This window comes from Eutrema salsugineum, unplaced genomic scaffold, assembly GCF_000478725.1.
Source record: "Eutrema salsugineum unplaced genomic scaffold, Eutsalg1_0 scaffold_9, whole genome shotgun sequence".
NCBI lineage: Eukaryota > Viridiplantae > Streptophyta > Magnoliopsida > Brassicales > Brassicaceae > Eutrema > Eutrema salsugineum.
This window is the reverse complement of record NW_006256342.1, coordinates 6,987,980-7,011,169: the sequence shown is the minus strand read 5'-3', so window position 1 is coordinate 7,011,169 and position 23,190 is coordinate 6,987,980. Positions and strand designations below refer to the sequence as shown.

Genomic DNA, 23,190 nt, shown 5'->3' with positions numbered 1-23,190 from the left:
TTGACCAAATCAAGAATCTACCTTTAGAAATATAATATTTTGTTCACTGTTGTGGAAACTTAGATACTTTATTAATCACTGGAATGTATATATAGAGTACATAGGGAATCTAGGTTAAGTACAATGCCCTGATGGGCCTAATGGGCCGGTATAAGAGTCCATATATGATATGTGTTATAACACTCCCCCTTGGACGAGTGAACCGGGCCAGCTACTCAATCGGGATCTCGATAATGCGCTGGGGAATGTTGCCTCATTAAAACCTTACCAGGAAAACCCAGTGGGACAAAACCATGGTGAAGGAAAAAGAGTACAACACACATTACTCCCCCTGATTGTAGCATCACTGCAGATCTCTAAGTCTATACATTCCTATCTGTTTGACGAGCTTCCGATGTGTTGAAGTAGGCAATGATTTGGTGAAGAGGTCAGCTGAATTCTCACTGGATCGGACCTGCTGAACGCTGAGAGTTCCGTCCTTCTGCCAGTCTGAGGTTGAGAAGAACTTCGGTAGAATGTGCTTCGTCCAATCTCCTTTGATATATCCTTCCTTGAGCTGAGCTATGCATGCCGCGTTGTCTTCATACATCACCGTGGGCTGTGTGTCTTCGTCCATACCACAATCTCTGCGGATGTGCTGAGTCATGGAGCGCAGCCAGACGCATTCCCTACTAGCCTCATGAATGGCTAGGATTTCAGCATGGTTTGATGAAGTGGCAGTGAGTGTCTGCTTCATTGATCTCCAAGAGATGGCTGTTCCTCCATGCGTAAAAACGTAGCCAGTTTGAGACTTGGCAGTGTGCGGATCTGATAGATATCCTGCATCGGCGAAGCCGACTAACCCATCTTTATTTTGGTTAGTATAGAAGAGTCCTAAGTCTTGAGTACCTCGAAGGTATCTTAGGAGATGTTTTATACCGTTCCAGTGCCTCTGAGTTGGAGATGAACTATATCGAGCGAGGAGGTTCACGGCGAAACATATGTCTGGTCTAGTGTGACTAGCCAGGTACATTAACGCTCCTACAGCACTGAGGTATGGCTTTTCAGGACCAAGGATTTCTTCATCATCCTTTTTGGGACCAAGAGGGTCATCACTTAAGCTTCTAACTACCATTGGGCTGGTCAATGGGTGAGCTTGGTCCATATTAAATCGCTTGAGTACCTTTTCGATATAAGCCGATTGATGCACAAGGATTCCTCCTTTGATGTACTCAAGTTGTAATCCCAAACAGTACTTTGTTTTGCCTAGGTCTTTCATTTCGAATTCTGCTTTTAAGCAGTCGACTGTTTGATAGTGTGGCTGGATCCACTATCTACGACTATGGTTTCCATTTGCTGGTGTGCTTCATTATGAATAGAAGATAGAATTCAGTATTGAGGAATTCAGAAAATGTGATAAATCATAAAGTAAAGCAGTGTCTGAGAATAAAGGCAAATGGAAAAAAAAATGAAACAAATCCCAAAATGAAAAAAAAATAAAGAACAAAATCAAATTGTATCAGAGTTTCAGATGATTGAATTAATCGAGGAGATCAGCTGTTTCATAGTCCATGGGGTCGGTCTGCTCGTTTGTGGTGTTCTCATCATCAAGGAGGTCGTCACCTTCCAGGTTAGCAGCATCGACTGGCTGAGTCATGTTGGCTTCAGCAGGAGCTTTTCCGTACTTCTGGTATAGATCGCAGTGGATCTTGGGGGTGCGACATTGCTTTGTTGGGTGGTTGAACATCCCACATCTGGTACAAGCAGAGTGATCGGGGTTGGTGTAGCGGGTCGGCTTGGTGATGCCTCGACCACGACCAGGACCATAACTGAGGTTAGGTCGGTTGCCACGACCATGTCCGCGTCCACGTCTTCCACGTCCATGTCCTCGGCCATTACCACGTCCATTACCACGTCCACGGCGGTGATCTGAGGATCTATCGGGTTGAACATGGTAGGACTCTTGACGAGAAGCTGGGACAGGAGCCGATCCCGGGGGCCTCATAGCGCTGTTCCTCATAAGCAGCTGGTTATTCTTCTCAGCGAGGAGAAGACAGGACAACAAGTCTTCGTACAATGTGTGTTTCATTGCACGGTATTGTTGTTGGAGCACAACATTCTCTGTGCTGAATGTGGATAATGTTTTCTCGAGGAGATCATTATCTGTCACATTCTCGCCACAGAGTTTCCGGATGGCAACAATACGAAAGAGTTCGTTGTTGTAATCATCTACGGATTTGTAGTCCTGGAACCGAAGGTTCTTCCAGTCGAAATCTGCCTGAGGCAACTGGACCATTTTCTGATGGTCATATCGCTTTTTCAGCGCTTGCCACAATTCAAGTGGATTCTCAAGAGTGAGATATTGCTGCTTAAGGCTCAGGGCCAGATGATGGCGTATGTGACATATCGCCTGAGACTGTCCCTTACGGGATGCGGTGTTACCGTCGGTAATACACGCATCGAGTTCTTTCGATGCAAGGAACAAGCGCATGTCTAGGGCCCACTCGAGGTAGTTATCCCCGGAGACGTGAAGGGCCTCGAATTCACATTTCTGAATGTTTGACATCTGAAACATGAGATTGATTTTGTTAGGGATTGTTTTGAGAAAATTTTGAATGCTGATGATGAAACTTTCTATTTTGAGAATATTTCTATTTTAGGAAAGTTTCTAAATTTGGAAAGTTTCTAATTTGGGTAATTTTCTAAATGAGGAAAGTTTCTATGTCGGGAAAATTTCTATATGAGGAAAGTTTTTATATGAGGAAACTTTCTATTAGAGGGAACTTTCTCGGAAATAGTAAATTTTAAAGGGTATGGTTTTAGTTACCCCGAACATGATGTCGGTTTAATAGCTGTGATTTAATCGGTTAAAGCCGAATATAATTTCGGTTAATGAGAACCAGGTTTAGCCGGTTTTAGGCGGTTTAGGAGGAACCCTAGGGGAGCCGAATATGATTAGGGTTTTATCTAGGGTTTTAACGGTTTGGAAAACATATTTTGGATGTGATTTCGAGATCTATAGGATCTGTGGTCGATGGTTTTAATAATTTCACAAGGACAACAAAGAAATCACGTGAAAAGGACTAGGGTTTAAGCATTATGACTTACGATTTTGAAGATTACAAAATCGTGAATCAAGCTTAGGATTTAGGGTTGATTTTCTTAGTTTATTCAATCAAGTGTTTCAAGCAAGAGAATCAACAATCAAATAAGCTGCAACAAGCTTATTAAACATGAAGAAAATCGAATAGGTTTATGCCATAAACATGGCCAAAAACGGTTGTTAGGTTTTTGTAGATTAGGGTTTTATAAAACGAGTTTAAAACCTTTGAACATGCATAAACTTGTAATTTAAACAATCAATCAACAAGTTATCAATCAATCATCAGAGTATCAAACACTTTCAATCAATTAGAGATCGATTTTTTTTTTTTATAGGGTTTTGAAGTGTTTAAACAACAGGTTCTATGGCTTTCAGTTTTAGAAGATACCTTTTCCACCTTTGGATTTCTGACAGGCTAATGAAACTGGGAGCTAATAGACCTCAGTTAGCCGCTACAAATTCCAAGGATTGATCACCAAAACTGGAGAAGCTGCTGGTTGAAGAAGGAAAAACTCGGATCTGGTTTTTTTTTTCGGTTGATCGTCGTGTACTGTAAGTGTGCGTGAGGGCGCGTCCGACGTTGGATCGACAAACGGTTTTCACCAGTAGATTCGTCTCGTCGAGGGCTTCGATTTGATATGTAGATCGTCTTCTGGTTCCTCACGGTTTGGAAGATATGCGTCTTTTAAGTTTTAACTTGCTTTTAGGGTTTTGGTGGTGGCCGGATTTATTAGGGTTTTTTGCTCAGAGAGTCTTATCGTGCTGATAACGTGTTGTGAAAACTTAGATACTTTATTAATCACTGGAATGTATATATAGAGTACATAGGGAATCTATGTTAAGTACAATGCCCTGATGGGCCTAATGGGCCGGTATAAGAGTCCATATATGATATGTGTTATAACATTCACAAGTTAGATATGCCAGTATATCTTTTACTTAACGATTTTCCCATTTTTTAATTTGTTTTTACTTGCACATTCTGACTATATTTTTATCGTTTAAGAAATATCTTAACTATTTGTATATCTTTATACTTTAAATGTTAGGTTATGAATATCCATACTTTACAGTGAGTATTTTAAGTTTCTAGCCTAGGAATAATATAGAAAACAAAAAAGACGAGATTTATAATTATGATTCTAAGAGAATTATCTCTACAATGTTTTAGTTTGTAGTTGTTTTATAAGTCAAAATAACTCATATTCAAAGTCTCCAATAGAAAAAATAATCACAAAAATGTATTGGAAGACATTTTGACTCACTTATTAAACAAAATCTTAGAAATTATCCAACATAAGAACAACTATTTGTTTTTAAAATAATCATATAATTTTTACTAAAGCGATCTGGTTTATTTAAATAAGTAAGATATAAAAATAATTAAATAGATTCACAACTTTATCAGCTGTAGTTAATAATTTTATCATTTTTTTTACTAGCTATAAATAAAATAATTATGTCTACTATTAAAAGAGACAACTCTTTATACCCCTGCATCATTGTGTAAACACAACTCTTCCATGAATTTTTACACAGCACACACAAAACAAAACAAACAAACAAAAAAGAGTGAAAAAGAAAGGAGAGAAAACTTTTTTAAAAAAAGTCCATCATCACAAAGGAGAAGGTAAAGCTTGCTTTCATTGCAAATGACTCGTCCAGAAAATTAACCTTAACCAAAAAAAGAATTGCTAAAGAAAATGAAAGAGCTCTCAATTCTCTGTGGTATCACTTCTTGTGCCATCATCTATAATCCCTACGACTCTAATCTTGAGGTGTGGCCATCAAATTCTGATGTGCAAAGGGTAATTTTTGATTTCCGTACATTAACCAGAGATAGACAAACACAAAAAATGGTAGACCAAAAAACTTTTCTCAGACAAAGGATCACCAAAGAGTCCGAGCATTTGAAGAGACAAGGGAAGGATAACAGGAAGCAAGAAATGACTAAAGTCATGTTCCAATGTTTGGTCGGAAGCTTGGCGATGTTTCATCTCCATATTATGGATCTCAATAACTTAGGTTATATGATTCAACAATATCAAAAATATATAGATCGCAGGATGGGTGAATCTTCCAATGCTGCTGCGACTGCGGCTCCTTCTTCTATGGGGATTGGATCACTGGTGGTTGCTACAGCCACAACTGTTCCAGCCGCTATGATGCATGAGGTTCGTTCTTCCTCCTCGTCCACCACTGCTGCAGATTTGTTTTTAACTCTATTCAGCAGCAGCAGCAATATCATCATCAACATCAATAATTTTGACATCCTGCGACTCCACATATTGGATTCTATGACCAAACATGAAATTAAATTTGAATCAAAATCATAATCAGAACCAGAAATAATGGCTAATGGAGATGAACCATCCTGAGCAAATGAGTTATGCGGCTGAGCATATGGGCTTTTCATTCATAGATAATTACCACCACAACCACAACCACCACCACTACTATCACCACCAACAACAGCAGCATCAGCAAATCCCTAGTGAATCTTCTACTACTCTGACTATAGTCAGCTTAAGCAGTGTCATCTCTGTAACCAGTCCAACTGCTACCAATAATATATGGTGTCACTAGGTTTCAAGAATAAATGTTCACATTCTGATAAGCCAACAAGTGCTTTTGCAATTTATTTTCTTGTTCTCGTTTTTATTAAGGTTGTGGTATTTTAATTATCAGAATAATTACGATTTTTTATGCTTAAAATTTGTGATACTTTTTTTGGAATTTTATGTCATTTTTTATATATACGTTCACACCCCACACACAGTTATGTGGTATATTTGTATCTATTTTTTAAATCAGTTATGAATTAGACATACCGTTGAAAGTTAATATTTCTTTTTTTGAATCTAAGAATTAGATAATACTTATCATCATTTAATATTTTTTTCTAAAATCATATATTTTTTTAAAGATAATAGATAAACAAGTTTTAGTTCACATTTACCAAAACTTTACAATCTAGCGTAATGGTGGTTACCTAATTTATTAACAAATATTTTACATGAGTTTTACATACATTTCAATATGAGTTTTTTAATCAAATTTTCATTGCTGAGGAGAGTTGAACTGAAGAATACACAGTTCTATAGATAGATATAGACAATTCTACAAATCGATACATTTTTGAAAGAATACAACATCCTATTTCATATATTATTTTAAAGAAACCCAAAATTTCTTCTTTTTCATATGTTCGTTCATTTTGAAAAGATTTATTCTCATGTATTTCTAGTTATTGTTATACAAAGTAAAATTTTCAATAGAAAGTTTCCTATTCTCATTTATAGAATATGTGGTATTTGAGTCTATTTTATAAATACATAATGGTTAATTGCAATAAGTCAAAAACTAGAGAACATTGCCTCATTGCATTAAAACATTGATCCATATTGACTCACTAAAATTAAATTAATTATTGTGAAAAGATCTGATTTATAATTTAGGATACTTATGCATGGCTACTTAAACAAGAAGAATGAGTATCAAAAATATAAGCGATCTATTTATCTATGAATACTAGAAAATTCTGAGAAACTAATAGCATATTTAATCATTTAATGTAAAAATTAATTTTTAATACATTAATTCTGTGATATATAGCCTATATATAGGGATTGTTTTTAACATTTTTCCTTCAATTACTCAAAACCACCTTAGTAAACTTTAGGACTAAAAACATATTTATAAGAAAATACGATCAAAACACCTAAAACCCTTAAATATATATTGAGCTACAATAGGATAAGTGACCCGTGAATGAAGTAATTTTTTTAAGGCTAAAGCATAGTAAGATATACATTTTCTTATCTTAATGTGTAACAAGTTATATATGTAGGCATTGAAAAAAATCTAATATAACGCAGATCTTCTAACTTGGAAGTCCCAAACTGAATACTTTGTCACTAATGAGAATCTGATAGGCTAACCATTTGAGATTATAACCTATTTGGAATTGCACAAATATATTCGATAAAATGTCCCAACTTGATTTCTAGTTCTTTATCAAATACTAACCTTTCAGCCTCTGTATTTTTCTTTGAGAGCTTCATGGCTTTTACAAGAAAATTACTTTTCTGCTCAAAAGTCTTAACCTTAGTTTTGAGTCGTAACCCTGTTTTATATTGGACTACTCAAAGAATATTTAAAAAAATATCTTCTTGCTAGTAATCTTTCATTTTCTTTGGAGAATATTTCATTGTATCTCTTTTGAACAGTTTTAGTAAGTTAGTCTTTCTAACTTAGTTTGATACTTCAAAGGTTGTAATGCTTTGCTTATTAGCTCAAGATAAATGTTCGTCCATTCAAATCCGTAGTTATGTTATACCTTGAAGTTCTTAACTTAGTTGTATACTCAAGTAGACCGAGATGAATCTGTTTCTGCTGCAGCTTCTGAATCTAAGTCTGTGGGGGAGCAGGGTTCATGGGGGATAACCTAATGTTCTTATGTTCTCTTTTGCGTGTGTTTTTGATGTAGCTGCATCTTACCTTGTTCCGCATTTTGTGTTACACATGATGGATCATGTATTCATGTGTAACACAAGACCATGCCGATATGAAGAAGTGTTTTCCTATTTCTTTATTTTTGGATTTGGAGCTTTTATGTTTACTAACACCAATGGGCAAGAGAAGCACGAAATTCCTTTAATTATATGTTTCCTCTAACATCACATAGGAGTAGCATGTTGTATTTTTCAACTGATTATATCTTATTATATAAAGTTGGATCTCTCAAAGTGACCATGACACGTTAACAAAATTATAACTCACGAGATTTTAATATGTGTTGTGGTTAATTAACTTTCTATTTTTTATAGTTTTCAAAATAAAAAATTAATAAATCTAAAAAGATAAAATACGAGAAAAAAATAGAAACTACAACATCGAATAAATGTAAACTATCAAAACTATATTAAGTAGAAGAATAACAGATTTATTTCATTCATTTAGAGGGATGTTTATCGGTAATATAATTCAATTTTAAAAATTTTAATTGTGAATTAAAAATTTTGAAAATCAAATTATACGGGTCAGAATTATGCAGATTATTAATTTAGAATCTATATTTTATATTTTACTCACCTAACACTCGAGATCTAATCTATTTTTTTATATAAAAAACTACATTTAGTAATTTGTACTAACATGCTAGTAAAAGCATTAATATATACTAATAACATGTGAGTTTTAGTAAACACATATTATATTTATAAAACCCAACTTACGGTGTTGATTGGTTCACCCGTTATCATCCGCAAAGCGGCTTTGTGTGTTTAACTACGTTTTCGGATGGTAGCGGCTAATTGCGTTTATAACAATCATAGATTTCACTTCATACTGCTCTGTATCGTTTGTATCTCTGAAAACCAAAAGTTGCTTCCCGCAAGTGTTTGCGGTGCGGGCGGTGGCGGATGAGTAAAAAAATAACCATGCTAGAAAAAACAGAGTTCACGTTAAAAAAAATTATGAAAATCTAATCCTAATGTATCGTCTCCTATATATATAAACCATAACCATATCGATTGGGGTTGTGCAAAAAAAAATCAATTGAATCTATTGAAAAAATTTTACATCATGCATAAGACAAATCCAAAAGATCCATGTATTAGAGCAAATTTTTTCTAGTTTATTGCATTACTGGACATAATTTTAGGTGATGTTCCCAACAATTGAAATAAACATGTCATTATAAAATTTATTAGTTTTTGAACAATTATTCAGTATTTATTTATAATTTTTTATTATTAATTATTTTAAACTAGTGATTTGATATTTAGCGTAATAATATAGTTTTGTGTTTTTTCTAATTATATATTATGTTTAACCGTTAATACATCCGCTGGTTAGCCAGTCAAAAATGTCCTAAAAACGGATATGCTTCAACAGTTAAACCAATCGTGCAAACTGCTTAATAACGCTCAAAACCACAATCGCCCGCTTCCACAAACTTCTGTATTCGCAAACGCAAGCACTGCGTTTAAATCAGTCAGGCCATACATCGACGTCATGTTGATAGCATTATGAGCATTTAACTAAATTGAGGATTAATTCCAACTTAGCAAAACCAAGCCATCGACGTTATCAAAGTGAAACATATGTGCTCAAATTGTCTTTCATGTATTTTGTCTATTCTGCATTTTTGCACATCTTAGAGGTTTTTTTTCTCTCTCGTTTATTTGTCCTTATAAAAACATATTTTCAGCTGGTATTATCTTACATAGTTTGTTTTTATTTTTTGGGATGAGATGTAAATTCTATTCCCTTAAACAAAAAAAAATAAACGGTTTCTTTATATATGCTCATCGAAACTATGAAGTTTCAAGAGATCTAAAAAAACAAATCTATAAGAATAAGGTGAAGTATACACAAATCCAATTACTCATAAGTGAATCATTAAATTTCTATATTCTTAAAGGACTTGCCATTTTTGCAAGCGATGTTCTTGACTCTTCTGTCAATTTGTTTGAAGATCTCTATATAAAAAGAAAATACACAGTTGTGAAATCTACAATTTATCTCTTTACAAAAGAAAAAAAGAAATATTGAGCTTAGCAATCAAAATACGGAGAATACCCATATGATAGGGACTGCTCAGTTCCTCATTCATAAGTACTACACTAAAAACTCTATAAATTAATGATATTGAGAATATACTATTTTATTAATTATTTACAAAATATCTTAAATTAGTATAAAAAAATTCATATTTTTCTTGAATTTTCTCTATTTAAAAGTCGATTTACTTTATATTACTCAACACAATCAATTAAAAATAAGCCATATTAGAAAAAAAACAGGAAAGTAACGAAGACCTTGCTAGGTTTCATTTTTTACCTTACTTTTTTGATAAAAGAATTATAAAATACAATTCATCTAATGATAAAACAACATGAAGAAAAAACTGTTGAAAAACACTAAAAAAAAAAACTAATTTACTTTTCACTGCAAATTGAAAACATAATATGATTTGAAACAAACTTTTTTCTCTACAACAACATTTATTGTGAAACGAATGGAGTATATACTAATTAGAGTAAATTAGCCAAATATTCATATAAGATTGTGAATTTGCAGATATAACTATGGTTCCACCAAAACTTAAAGTAAATATTCGTATAATTATTAGTAATGATTACTTTACCTTCTGTAATATTTGATATTTCAACTTTACTTTATGCTAACAACAATGTGTTGATTGCATAGAGTAACTATTTAGAATATAGAGGGACTCACTTATGCAAATTGCAACGAACAACTAATATGTATATTAGACTAGTAATAATATATATCACCAGGAAGTCATTTATTGATGACCATTAAACATGTTAGCACTTTTACATTAAAATGAAAAAACTATTTCATATTCAAAATATGTTTGTGATTAACAATTATTGTATCATATATGAACAAGTAAATTCGCATCTAACATTATTATTTTCACGATAAAGAAAATGTTAGATTGATAACAATAATTAAGCGATATAGATTGTTAAGGGTGTTATCGATTTGCTTAACGTGCTACATATAAAAATAACACATTATTCGAATATGTTAGTGTTCTATTTAATATTTCCATAATTAAGATACACATATGTTATTACACGACTAACATAAACCATAATATACTATAGATATGTTAATTGTTATAGACTAAGATCATAATTTCTTGAATACGTATTTAAGTAAGAGTCTAACATAAACTATGTTTTATCAAGTCTTCGTATCACCACCCCTACCATATATGTCTCCACACTCTGAAACCACCACTTCCTCCGTAACCATCATAGTTGCATCCTCCATAACCACAATTGCCATATCAATTTCCATATATGCAGTTTCCACTTCTTCTGACACTGTTCCCATTAGAGTTGAAAATATTGTCGAATCAGATTTCATTGAACATAACAAAATCAACAAATAATAAAACAATGTTAATTAGAGGATGAAACACATACATCAATGTTTGGGCAGATTTTAATTTCTGGGAGGTTAAAAATGATAACTGATATGGTTGGTTGAGATTTTGGAAAGAAATTAGAAAGAAAAAGATAAGAGATCGATGATAAAATTGCAGAGAAACAACAATACTAATGAGAGAGAAAAATAAATTATAAAGAAATAAAAAAATAGAGTGAGAAGATACTCTTGCCCTGACATAATATATTCGTTGTATCTCAAGTGTTATCATGTTGAGTTGTAGGTAAGTATGGGCATTTTTGTATTTAAAAGAAAAAGAAACAGTATCATCTACACGGAATAGCTAGTTCTGCAAATATGGCTGTCTTTTTAGTTATAGAGTGCAAATACTCTACTAATCACCACTTATATGATATTAATAGGACCATATGTTTGTATATAATTTCCAAAATATTTATCATCTTATTATCTTATCGAATTATGTTATACTTTGAATCCACCGAATTATAGAAAAAAATTATTAGTTTATCATATTTTCTAATTTAGTGTATTACTTTATAGAATTTTTAATATATGTGATAATTTGACTTTATTTCATAATTAGTTTTTTATAATGATTCAAAAGGTGGATCTGACCAGCTGGTGAGCCTACTAAAGTAGAATCGCTATCCTTGCTAAGTTTAAATTTGATTAACTTGTTCTTTTTATTGTTTCTGTTAGAGAAAGTAGGGTGTCTAACAACAAAAAATTGTGTATTTAGCTTAATTTATATTTTTTATTTGAAGCACTATTACAATAATGATAATCCAGTTTTACCCATCTTTCTTTTCTCTCTTTTCTATCTTGTTTCTTCTTTCTACTATATTCTATCATTTTCTTGTAATGCATATTTTCTCTCTCCTCTCTTTTTTCTCTTTTCTTTGGTCTCTTTTCTTTCTTCTCTTAAATCTTTTGTTTCCGTCACCTTCTTCCTCTGTCAAATCTTTCAATTTTTCTCTCAAATTTCTCAATTCCTTTTTGATTTTCCACATATTTTCAGTTCAGTATGAAGAGAGCCATGTTCGAAAACGTGGCCACTTCGGTCGCTTAATCAGCGGATAGGTGCTCGGCGGCTACTGACCGCTGCGATTTGGCCTAATCAGACATAAAAATCGGATAGAAAAAATGCCATATTTTTCATGTTTCAAGGTAAAAATTGCATAATATATATTATATCTATAATTTTCGAGCCAAAACCAGAAAAAATAGAGTTGAAACAGAGATTTATGGTCTAAACAAATGGTAGCCGCCGTGTTTAGGGTTGATGAACCTGTGAAACACCATTGAAAGAGATGAATGAGTAATAACTAATTTACCTTTCCGTTATAATAAATGAGAAAAATGGCAAATAGACACTTTCTGAGTTTGAACTTAACAACTCAAGGGAGAATAAAACATGTAGAATTGCTAGGCCAACGAATAATTACAACATATGAACAAAATAAAATAAATATAACTATAATTTATTTTTTTTATTATATTATTTAACAAAATCCTAAAACTAATATCAGATTAATCTTGATTTTTTTGCTAAGCGCTAGGCACACCTCGACCGTCCGACTAGCACCTAACGACATTTTGAACATGGGAAGAGAGGTAAATGCTCTTCCACCGCCATCATCATTTCTGGGCCAAAGCCCGTACATCCCCTCAGGCCCGGGACCAGAGCATGTTATATGGTCTCGTTCCAAGAGCCACTCGAAATAGCGACCTCTAGTTAGCATGTTCCATAAAGTTTCGGCAGCGTGGCGTCAAATGTGGATGAGGTTAAGTTCACGCTATCATCGTGTTCCGGTGAAGAAGATTGAGTAGATCCGGACCTTAATTTCTCTCTTTCCAATGACGTGTACTTCAAAGAACAGATTTTGGAGGAGATTGAGTTATTGTCTTCAGGAACATAGTTGAAATGTTGCATAAAAGCTCCGGCAGCACAGGTTTTGGTATCGATTATATTTTTTTTATTCTAACTATCTGTTTTAAATCATTGTAATTTAGTAAGTTTAGTTGTCACATATAATTGTAACAAGATAACTTTTATGTTGTAACATAATATATATTTTAGTAACGAGTTATATTATTATTTATTATGCTAAACCAATTAATAACACATAAAACTACAAATATGAAAAACGTTCTCTCACAACTATCTATATGTTTATATGATAAAGTAAATATGATAGCATGTTAAAAAAATATATGACTTTAACAAACTATAAAGATAGCGGTATAATTAAATATTTATCTAGTTATAAATATTTAACATATTATAAGAAATTAAATTGATAGACAACAACAAAAAGTTATAAAGTAGCTTTCACAGCACATTAAGTCAAGGGTAAAGATGTCAAAACTTTATCCAACAGCAATACTGAATCTGACATTTTGTCACGTTCATCTACCTCATTTCAATTTGGGTTATGTAGATTGACCCAATTGACTCTTTATATTTTATGTTTGAATTAATCTAATTAGAAATTTTATTTTCTTTTCTTTTATCAATGACATGATGGATGATATGCAGGGATTATATGCATTTTTTTAAACTCATAACATGATCTTTCCACTCTTGTGGCTCCAACCTTTATGCCAAATCCATCAAATATGCTTTTGGAAGCTATTAATATTCTCAATAACACATACATATATCCTCAAGTTCCAAATATATATTCACTAAACTCACTTTCAGAAGCCTTATGACACTTAGCTCATCAAATACTAGTTTTTTATATATGATTCAACACTTTGTGGCTCTAGATATCTATGATCAGGTTGAAAAACTTTTGGAAAAACAAACTGCATTAATGAACAAGCTCAAATGAAGAATCCGTTATGCAATATAAAAATATGTATGTCATCTGCAATATAAAAATTTTAATTTAGTCGTTATGCATAATACAATCCCGGTAAACACTATAAAAATTTAAATTCAGATTATCTCTATATGGTCCAACTTCCCAAAATCTTAACACACATATGATTACTTTATCTCTAGGTTTTGTTAGCAAGAGCTCTTCAAACTTGACAGCATTGTTACCAAATGCGACATATTTGATATCAACACACCTATTAAAATATGGAAATATATGTATAATAACCCAATCAAAATAATTATGATATATAAAGAAAATTAGTATAGATGGTTACGTACTCAAAATTCCGAATCGTAAATTTGATACACTTATTGGTAGCAATCCCTTCTCTCCCATATTTCATCCCTCCATGTTCAGGCAATTTGCGAACTTTTACTATGCATCCAATCAAGTCAACTATACAAATAGTATTTCATTCAAGTAATACGACTGTCAATTACATATAAACGTCTAACATATGAACAATAAGAAATATGTACACCTAGTAATTTTGGATGATGTAGACAACAACATTGGCATTAATTCGGTTAATTTTGAAAAAGAATACATACGATCTTCAGATTTTGGGGATGTCATATGAAACCGAGTATCATAGGTTATAGATATCTGATATCTATTGAATTTTGCATTAGATGACGATGAAACTTCATTGATGCGAAATTTGTGAACGAAATACCAATTTCCCTCCAAACATTCATTGTGATTAATAGACATTATATTCCTAGGAATTGTAGCAACAATTCTACCACCCTAGAAGAAAAAGCAAATACCAAATTAAGAAATGGGATTTGAAATTATCTGAAATAAATGTAACATTTATATAACCAAAAATTGTAATATATGAATTTAGTGATTGGCGAACTTACATGTTCGTCTGCCCAGACAATTGTTGCTTTATATTCATTCGAATCATTTTCTTCAACAATTTTCTTAATGATTTGAATTCATATGCTGCATCCTTCAGATGATAAGATAATTTCATATATTCTTTCGCATGGAGACATTTTTCTGTAGAAAATACAAAATCCAAAAACGATAATGGATATGTTAATAAAGAGTGTTTTATTGTTCACAATATATATATATATATATATATATATAAAGATTTTGTAAATAACGGTTATACAATTAGGATGTTTCGTTATTTAAAAGTACCATTTAATCAGTAACCGCATGATTATAATATATAAAAATATTAACCATAATGACCATACATAAAATTTCAATACAATTGTATCCTTAAATAATTACAGAATCATTCATGTATGAAATAATATCATATCAATATTGTTTAAATAGTAATTTGTATGTAGATAAATAATTTGATTAATAATAAAAGTGTTGATTTCAACTACTAATATTTCATACTTATTGTATTTGATGCAGATGGATTAAAAATGTATAATATATGATTAACGAACAAATTATGCCAAACCTAACAATATTTTATTAAAATTTCAACTTATAGAAACAAATAAACTAAGTATAAAAGAACAAATATTCGAATGCTCAAAATACTAAAACCAAATAATGGAAAACAGAAAGTTATTCAATAAAACATTGAATAATAAAAAATTCTTAAACTGCAGAATATATGGGATCACATTCTCCTAGATTTGCCTTGCTCTTTGCCAACAGCTTTACCACCACCACGTCCTTGAGTTCGTCCATTTGGAACACCTTCATTGGATTCACTTGTAAGAAGAGCGCACTAAAACACCATCACTCTTCAGTGTATCCTCATCAATCACTTCATTCGCATATGCCGTTTCCACACTACTCAAACTATTACATGACTTCTTAGACGACGAGGATGAGTCGACTGAATCTTTAGGATCATCTCGCTCACGCTTTGATAAAGGAGTTTTGATATTGCCAGAAACATCATCAGAAGACTCTTGGCTATGTGTGTTCATCAGTGATGCCTATGAATAAAAATTTTCTAAGATATATTATTGTCCCAAAAATATTAAAAATCCATTCACATGATAAGAATTTTACCTAATTGCCAGACATGAGTAAACTCTGATCCCCCCCATCTTCAGGTTCATTCACCTCATCAACGGTGGTAGTCAAAACCTGATTGCCTTTCCAAACCTTTCCGACCTTGTATGTATTACTACCACCGTTGAGATTTTCTTTCTCAACACAAATTAGAAACTGAAAAGTCTTCCCAACCAAGTTTTGCAGTGCATCAGGAACGACATCCGGATCTTGTATCTATGTTGAAAAATACTAAGTATTTGGGAAATGATTTTTTAATATAAAACTTATTGAAATAAAATACATAAAGTGTATAATACCTCATCATATGTCCCTTTTAAAATTTCATCAGGAGATTAGTTAACAATATCCTTTGCATTTGAATCAAAGAGAAAACATTTGATTTTGCTGGTGTTGTACATTACACAAAGATGGAGTTTGTGTCTACAATATAATTTAAATGTAAACATGTGATTATATGTTTTTGGCACACAATTTGTTATTTAGTAATTTATAAAATTTATTTACCTCGCACTGACAGATGAAACTTTGGCATCACATGTTTTACATGAATAAAACTTCTTAGTTTTATCAAAAAATTTCTCGTCTTCACGTTTTGGGATTTTGTAAATCTTTTTCCCACACTTAGTGCAAACCAAGTAAAACCATGACCAATCTGTATCAACCGTGTATATAGTACACATGATTTTACATTTTTCAACCTGAATATTTAACAATAGAGCAGTCACCATAATCGCATAAACTCTATTGCTAAATTAACATATAAAAGTTAAAGTTTGAGTTAAACCTTTAATTTAATTGATAACATATATAAGGTTTTATACGCTTTAAGTATTTTATGTTATTAGTTTTATATTAAAAAATCATTTCCCAAAGACATATCATCTTATCAACCAATAATAAAGTTATGACAATTATATATACCTCCAGATAATCTTGCAGTTCACCAATAGTCACCATTGGAAACTGATCAAAATTACTCTCATCATTATAAAAAATCCTTTGATGTGGCTTGCTACTCAAGAAAGTAATATTTTCGCCATTTGTAGGTAAACTTCAAATTGGAAAACAATTCTTATTAATAATCACATTGTCAAAATATGTGTGTGATATATAAATAAATTGTTTACCTATTTTTGAAGTCAATGATATCTGGATCGTAAAGATCTATGAGCACCTTAGAAGTTTAGAAAGAACTGGTAATTTGACGTTCACCTATGATAATTTAAACAAATAATCAAAATGCATTTTAATTTATGTTGAAACAACAATTTTGAAATTAAAATTTTTACCTCTAAACACATTGATTTTTCCAAAATGGATTACAATGATAACACCACGTTCACCAGCATTCTGACAAGCCGAATAGACTTGCTCGCCAAGTTTACCCCAAAGTATGCATGGTAAGCGCTTCGCTCTATATATAATAGGGTTCAATTATATTAGAGTACATATTTAGAAGGATAAAAAACGTTAACCGTATATACTCACTTCGCATTACACAAGTCGAATTCAAGCTTGCTGGTGTCCTTGTTCATTACCGAGATTGTTTCCAGTTTACGTACACTTTCAACTCGTCCAATAACATCTGGGATTTTGAAAAATGACGTCAGATAAATACGTATGTAAATGTAATAAACTAACTATATAGATAAGTGGAAAACTCACCAATCAAAAAACTTGTACTTGTTGCATCGTTCAAGATTGTACCAAAATCTAAGAACTAAAAAAAACCGACTGTCATATCGATTAACACTTTTGCTAACAAGGGTGGATGCAATGAAGGACATCTTAAATTGATGCTTTGTGGCCTGATATTGACCGGACGCCTGGTTCAATGCAAAGTTCTCGATGAACTTCCATTCACCGACAACCATCATCCGCTCAAAACGATACAACAAGTTTTTCTTGACAGTAGCGTGGATTTTGGTACCCTGTAAATAAATAAAAAAAAATTATAAGTAAACCATTAATAGTTAGTAGCCCAAAAATGTAATTTCACATCCACTTGATCATACCATTTCATTTGCGAAAATGATTTCTAAAGACTCTCCACTCTTAGTCTGGTATTGCTTCCAAGTGTAAAGCACTTTCACATGCACCTTCCACCCAGTCTTGAATGGCTTTAAGTTAGCCAAAGATCTTAACCTCATGTTGGAAGCCATTGCAAAGAATTGAAGTGAACTAAAAGTTAAGAAAGTTGTAGTTGATGTGGAGTGAAATAGAATATGGTAATGTCGCATTTATAGTGAAACAATATATGGTTCTCGCAATACCGTTGAGCTGTATGTAAATTGGCGGCTAAGTATATTTTTTTCAATTCAAATTGAACACAATATTGATTGGAAATAGCAAATCCTAATTTTTTGTAAAGTAGTTGTTATTGAATATATATACGGTGATGCGAAACAAATGGGATAATATTCAATAACAAACTAATAGCAGATTCTCATCGATTGACATTTAGCAATAGCTCAAAATAAAATTTGAAGATTTTGTTCAATGCCGTTAAGAGGTAAGATACATTTGCGGTGAAGTATAATTGTTCAAATTAAATTAAATACAATATTATGGCAAATAGGCAAATATGTCATTTTTGGTAGTTGTTATTATTGTGTTAATATTCGGGTATGCGAAAAAAATGATTTGAAGATTTGAAGATTTTCTCTTATATTTTGAATTCAAGATTCTCCTATGCACCATTAATTAATATATAATCATATTTATTGCGATATCTATTTTATTTCTCACGATTATTAGGAGCTAAATATTTCAAAAGGGATTACATCTTTATAAATCATTAATTTTCTAAAATACAAAACGGTAAAATTTTAGGACCCGCGTCCTTTTAAACGGATCATTTAAAAGGATGCGGATCCTCTTTGGTTTCAGTTTTTTTTTATTGGTGGAATACATTTTTATACAATGACATTCATTATAATATAAAACGTAAAACCGAGATCAAAGATCTAGATGTACTTCTTCTTTAATATTATAAGATAATACAACTTAAAAAAAAAGTAATAATATTCTATTGTATAAGGTTTACCATGTTCTTCGTCTAAATAGTTGTTTTAATAGTTCCGTTCTAAATCCAAATTCTGAAAATCATGTAGCTTTCGTTTAAATTAAATTACATAGAAAAAGTCATCTTTTGGTGTAGTAAAAGTTTGCTATTGCGACATAGATAGAAAATATTATCAAAAGCTCGGTAACATTCATATTACCGAGCGTCAATGACCGAGAGTGTGATTTGATTCACTGTCCATTCATAGTTGTGCTGTGTACTTGAAGAAGAATCAGTCTCAAGAAGACTTCTTCCAACGCAATAACCGGGCCGTTTAGGCTGAGGAATAACTGTGGTTTCGCTTCCAAGCATCAACATTACCGACGACATCACTGGTCTATCTTCAGCACGTTCCTGAACACACAAGAGACCAATTTGTATATATCTTAAGATTTCATGTGTCCGACATGTTGATGATGAAGAATCTATGATGATCGGATCTACGATCTCTAGCACGCTTCCTTCCTTCCAATGCCTCCACAACTGTCAATAAATATGGAATCTTTCTTTTAGTGTTATCATCAGATTATGAATGCAAAACAAGATCGAATAGAAGTCTTATCTTACACAACCGAGGAGATTCAGGTCACGGTTGGAGTTGTAAAATCCATTATTTTTCTTGCCACTTATAATCTCAAGAAGCAAGACGCCAAAGCTGAAAACATCTGATTTCATGGAGAATAACCCGTCCATTGCATATTCAGGAGACATGTAGCCGCTACATAACAAAGATAAAAAATTATATGCTATGAGATGTTGTTTTTAATTTAAATTTAAGAAAAAACTCTTTGTTGTTTTGGAGAATATTAACTTACTAAGTTCCGACCACCTTCCTCGTATTAGCTTCTGTCTCATCCTGTCCAAAGATCCTGGCCATCCCAAAATCTGAGATCTTCGGAGTCATATTTTTATCAAGCAAGACATTACTTGCTTTCAAGTCTCTATGGATAATCCTAAACCGTGAATCTTGGTGAAGATATAGAAGCCCTCTAGCTATACCATTAGTAATATCAAATCTCTTTTGCCAATTTAAGTTAGAGCGTCGGGTTTTGTCTACCAATTGACAAAAATGTGTTAAGTTATTTCCAAAGATATTTAATTGATAAAACAGATGCTGTTTTAAGTCACTAACCAAAGAGATGAGAATCAAGGCTTAGATTCTCCAAGTACTCATAGATCAACATCTTCTCGCCTTTATCGACGCAACAACCAAGAAGGCGGACAAGGTTCATGTGCTGAAGCCTTGCAATTAGCCGAACCTCGTTCTTGAACTCATTGGTCCCTTGTAAAGACATTTTAGATAGTCTCTTTACAGCGATTTCTCTCCCGTCATCTAACCTTCCCTATTACCACACAATTGACTATACAATGAAACCTTGTGCAGTGATTGAATGTGGATAAATTTTGACTCACTTTTACCTTGTAAACAATACCGAAACCACCTTGTCCAAGCTTGTTAGCATTTGAAAAATTGTTAGTTGCCCTCGAGATCGCTTCAAACTCCATCAATGGAAGCTCTAGTTTCTCTTTTTTTTTTTCACTGGATTTGGATACTCTGCTTGGTAGTACCACTTCGTATATTAGCGAATCTTGGCTTCTAACTTGATCAACTGTTTCAGTAAGATAGAAATCAAAATACCTAAAGAAAAAGTAAAAGTATATACAAAATGTAGGGGTGGCCAAACTGGGTTTTAATTTTTTAATTAACTCATTATTTTAGGTTGATTTATCAAAATTTACAGACAAAAAATAAATAATTTCAATGAAATTAACCTCTCAAGTAAAAATGGATTCGAATAAACCCCTCAACTATTAAGTTAATATAAAAATAAAAATCGCTTAAGTATAAGACGTGTAAAACCTAACGTCTTGAGTTGAAAAAAAAACCGATAAATCCCAAATAACTTTAAATTAAAATCCTCCTCAAGTAAAGATGGATCGAGCATAAACTCCTCAATTTTAAAATTATTGTAAAAACCTGTTAGACTTGGTATTTTTATGAAAGAAATCATCCCTCTACAATAGCATTAGAACTAAAGTAAATGAAAACCAGAAAAGCTTTTCTCTAACTCCGAATCAGAATCCGACTCCAAAAATTTACCTAGAAAAGTTAAGTAAAGGAAAGTTGTAGATTTACCATCAGGTGTTTGAAATGCTATCGATCGCTTGTACTTCCTTTTCCAAAAACGGAAGATGATAAAACTTAAAAGAAGCAAAATGCTCACTCCAATACTCGAACCTATGATTTTTATATTTTTGGTTTCCTTGTCCTCTGCAATAAAAACAAGGCAACTATTTTATTTTACATAATTGCTATAAAAAAATAGCCCTTTAAGTATGCAAAGGAGAAAAAACTAACCGAGATCAGCAGCGGCTAGCCTAACGTAAAGATCCTGACCTCCCTTAGCAAAATTTCGAATATCCAAAATTTCTCCGGTCCAAATCACACAACCTGACCCGCCATCACGAATATCCGCATTGGCAAACGCCTTACAATTACAATCTTTTAGACACTTCTCTTCACATTCTTTCACCCCAATACTTCTGTCCACAGTTGTTGCCTTAGTATCCGGCAATTTCAAATTCTTTAACCGCAAAAACCCATCTCTACCGTCACAGCTAAGCCTCGCTTTCCTCACGCAACCAGCAGAATCATCTCTCAACGCCCACGTTTGCTGATTCCTCAGCTCAAACCCTTTGATACAATTACAAACCGGTGAAGTGTTCGAATCGCAATAACCGAAATTCCCACACTGTTTGTAGTTATCGCACATGTCCTTTGGTGAGTACCATAATTGTTTCCAACTCTGTGCTGACTCAATCCAAGTTAATCGTTGTAATAATCCTGCGGAGCTTAGGCTTAACCTCGAGTAAATGTTGGTTTTGGTGATCCGGTATGAGTAAGTCACTTCTTCATTAGTCGCTGTGAAATTGTAAACTAAGTAATCAAGTGGTTTCATCACTGGTACGCTGCTAAATCCGATTCCATTCCACGGACCGCTCCGGTACAAAATATTCTCTCTGTTGCTTACGTAAAACTCAGGGAACCCTCTGATTTGGAGTTTAGTCGAGAAATCGCCGCTTGATGGATCGTCTGGAGCTTTCCAAGAACTCAATAATCTATCGATTCCGGTTTTGAGATCCCAACCCAGTTTCATCTCCGGAAGTAAAGTATCTGTCGGAAAATCAAAACTCTGCCACAGAAATCTATCTGGATTGTTGGAGTCTCTGATCACAAGATTACCGGTATCGAGAAGCTCTGCAACCACTGGGGATCCCACATCTCCTCCGGTTAGATTTGTCGACCAAGCAGGCGTGTCAGATTGATCGAAAATGACGAGATTATTATCGGAGATTTTGAGAGTTCCGTTGGAATTAGAGAGAGGATTGTCTCTATTCGCAACCCATACGTAGGTTCTTGTAGGGATTTTCTTGTACCAAATCCCGAGATACCAACGAGAACTTGATGCGGGGTTGAAGAAGCCAAGTTCGAAGATTTCATTTGGAGATATGATGGTTTTGTTACTTGTGATAGTGAGAGATTTTGTAGCCGAAAAAGTGTTTGCAGAGATAGAGAAAGCATTAAAAAGAGTTAACACAAAGAAGAGGAAGAAGATGGTGTAAGAATAGTGGTAGTCTGGCGCACTTCCCATTTCTCTCTAACACACTGTTTTCTGTTCTTTTGTTCTTTTTTTTTTTTCTAGGAAATTTTGTGTAAATGTTTATGTATTTGAGATATATATCTTTGAAGATTTCAGACATGTTTTGTGTTAAATGTGTGAACGTTATTTACACGATTTCTCTCCATATCGTTATCGTTCATATTTCCTTTTCATCTTTACTTTCTTGTTCCTCTTGTTCGCATTTGAAATATCAAATACATATATTGACTCTAGAATTGACCTATTAAATGAATGTCGTTTTTCTTTTGAAAAGAAATCACAATTATTTATCAGTGTGTTTTTGTAGTTTTATTAATAAATGACCTTTCTTCGTTTACTCGTCAGTCGTCAACCCTATAATTGTGTGTCATGTAGGAGAGTTTTCTTTCTTTTTCAATAGAAAAATATTATCAAAAGACCCAAAAATCCACAAAAAAATAAATACAAGCGATACAACACAAAAACTTGAAATATATAAAAGAGAAAGAAAAACAGAAAGAAATTAATTATTTAGTGATTTTATATTGGGATTGACAA

General features: G+C 32.9%; 2 pseudogenes; one reads left to right on the top strand and one right to left on the bottom strand.

Moving 5' to 3' along the window:
* The first annotated feature begins 4,002 nt into the window (after positions 1-4,002).
* On the top strand, positions 4,003-5,668 carry LOC18007895 (annotated as a pseudogene).
* A 13,318-nt stretch (positions 5,669-18,986) lies between these two features.
* LOC18008696 lies at positions 18,987-22,681 on the bottom strand (annotated as a pseudogene).
* Between the last annotated feature and the right edge of the window lie 509 nt (positions 22,682-23,190).